The following is a 3091-nucleotide window of genomic DNA, read 5'->3' as shown; positions in this document are numbered from 1 at the left end:
ACACCGTCGCCCATCCCTCCACCGAGCCGGCCCTCCCCCGCCCCTCCCCGGCCACCGCGGCCCTCCCGGCCACCGCGGCATGCCCCGCGGCCCGCCCCTCCACCGAGCCAGGCCACAGCGCCGCCCCCTTCTCGCGGCCCTCCCCGCCACGGCGCCATCGAGATTCAGGTATCCTTTTTTTGCACTGAAGATTCAGGTATCCTTGTTCAAACTATACCACAACAAACTACACCTGGTACTTTTAGTATGGGGTGGGGCTGCGAGTGCATGGAACGGTGGCTCAGCTCGGCTCAGCCGGCGGGAAGGAGTGAGAGGGACATATGAGCTGGTTGTTTCTTCCTCCGGGCTCCTGATGGGATGGCCCGTATGTTAGCTAGCTGAGCATGTTGATCAGCTCCAGCCAGCAGGCGTGTGCTTGCACTGCTAGAATATGTGTCTTCTACACCATGTGCATGGCCATTCTTGGTGCATGGCCGAATAGTTGCATAAAATGGCTAGCTAACTAGGAAAGCACACGTGTGTTTGCAGCTGCTAATGGTTTTACCTAGCTACTTTTGAGTCGCTGAAAACGGAGATAGCCAAACAGGTTGGCTGTATTATCAATACTACAAAATATTCTGTTATGTTAAAACCGTGGTATTTCATACCTGCAGGCTAAATTACTGTAGTTTTTTGATACAAAGGTTTTTGGGATAGTTTGCTATCAAACACAGCCTAAGTGTTTGAACGCATCAATATTGTGTTTTGCGGCCACAACCAAACATGTCACAGTAATCTCAATACTTCAACATACTTTGGTATGTCAAAATTGTGGTATCTGGTACCCACTGACAAAAATATTGTGGTTTTCAATACTTCAGTTTTTTTATTACTTTGCTACCAAACATAGTATTCTCATAAAAAAGAGGTTCAGGGTTGTTTTTTTTATATAGAGATAATACCATGGTTTTGCAAATAATGTAGTATTCAAAACATAGTTTCTAGTGGCAGCCAAACACCTCGTTGTAATTAAAACTATGGTAATCTAAAAAACAGCAGTATTCTCATAATACTTTAAAAATACTAAGCTAACAAAAGGGGCCTAAGGCTTAGTTTGGCAACAAAGTTTCTAGAGAACCATGGTAATTGAAAACCACTATATTTAGATGTATACACAATGAATACTATAGTTTCTTTAAACCATGGTTTTTCTCAGTTTTACCAAAACTACCTAGGTGTTTGGCTGGTGTTTCGTCGGGGTGGGTTTTTTTGGACATACAAGTGTCCTCTATTTATTTGTCAGGAAATGTGAATGATACCGAATTGGAAAACAATCAAGTACTAAATAGACACTCCCTATTTATTTGTGAATTATGGGTTAGGTCATATATTTTCCAATTTTGTTATGAAAAACATCATATATATTTGTGTTGATCGGGTGGATTTAAATGTGCAGTTGTTTCATCGCTGTGAGGGTCTGGTGTTCAACGACCTCCCCATGCGTTCGACGAGCTCCGCCCCTGCGTTCGTGGGTGAGCACAAATGACATCTCCTCCTCTCCCCTTCATTTGCTCTGTTCCGGTCTTCGTGCCGATGAAACTTGCTAGCTATAGGTGTATTCAATCATCAGTATGCGTGACCACTATGCGTCTCCCGTTCGAAAGGGTTACATCTATAAATATGCATTCATTTGCATATTTATAACCGTAATTCTTTCGAATTGTCCAATGTTATCCATGGACAGCCCGAGTATGTGTAGATTGGGTTCGTTTTCCCATATGCTCTGCTCCGGATCCGATGCAGAATTTCGTTAGTGCATCTCTGTTGTTCTCCGGGTATGCATCCTCTCTGCTTATTGCCGAGACGTGTATCAGGAGAACAGCGGGGAGGTGCTGCCGAAATTTTGTGTCAGATCCGGAGCAGAGCATGGGAAAACGAACCCAATCTACACATACTCGGGTGGGATTAGGACCTATCTTTACCTATTAGCGTCTAGGTTGCATGGACGTAATAAAACTAAGAAACTCTATTAACTGATGAATATGGTTTGCTGAGTTATGTATGTATTTCTTGTGTGTCCAGTAGCTAGGCAAGATGAGTGATCGTGCGTGGATGTACACCGGTCACCCTAGTCAGAAAGACATGACCCCTGAATGGATGACAAAAACCAAGGGGTTTATCAGAGCCGCATTTGCAAATGGACAGAAAACAACCTGGTGCCCCTGTTTCGAGTGCGACAACTATCGTAAGATGTCAGAGTTTGAAATGATCAAACACCTACAGAAGTGGGGTTTTACGCCCGGTTATACGATGTGGACATTTCATGGTGAGTCTGCCCAACGTTCCAGAGCTGAGGAGGGTCGTCGTCGCACCGACGAGCATGGTACCGGGATGGAAAACATGGTGCAAGACTTTGATGATGCTCGGGATTCGGACGATGAGATGGAGGAATATGCAAAGGCCTTCAATGATATGTTGGAGTCTTCGAAGCGTCCTCTCCATGAGCACACCGAGCTTTGTCAGCTGGATGCCATCGCACAAGTAATGGCTCTGAAGGCTCAATTCAACTTGGGCAGAGAATGCTATGACGCGATAGTGACACTATTTGGATGCTTTCTACCCAAAGGCCATATAATGCCTGCAAACCTGTACCAGTCGGACAAAATCCTCCGTGTACTTAAGATGCCCTATGAGAAGATAGATGCCTGTGAGAATGGATGTGCCTTATTTAGGCTCCAGTATGCGGACTTGAACTATTGTCCCATTTGCAAGTCTTCCAGGTATGTTGAGGTAGAGAACGGTATGGGTGAGAAGAGTCAGACCAAAATCCCCATTAACGTTCTTCGGTATATGCCAATCATACCAAGACTTCAACGTCTATTCATGGTCGAAGAGACGGCCAGACAGATGACATGGCACAAATTGGGCAAAAGAACCGAACGGGATGCAGATGGGAATCTGATGATGGTACACACATCGGATGGTGCTGCATGGAAACACTTCGATGCATTGCATGATGAAAAAGCGGTAGATCTAAGGAATCCTCGAGTAGCCGTCAGCACGGATGGGTTCAATGTGTTTGGTATGATGGCAGCCCAATACAGTTGTTGGC

The sequence above is a fragment of the Triticum dicoccoides genome, chromosome 6B (assembly GCF_002162155.2).
Source record: "Triticum dicoccoides isolate Atlit2015 ecotype Zavitan chromosome 6B, WEW_v2.0, whole genome shotgun sequence".
Taxonomy (NCBI): domain Eukaryota; kingdom Viridiplantae; phylum Streptophyta; class Magnoliopsida; order Poales; family Poaceae; genus Triticum; species Triticum dicoccoides.
The sequence above is the reverse complement of the archived record's forward strand: the minus strand, read 5'-3'. Positions refer to the sequence as shown.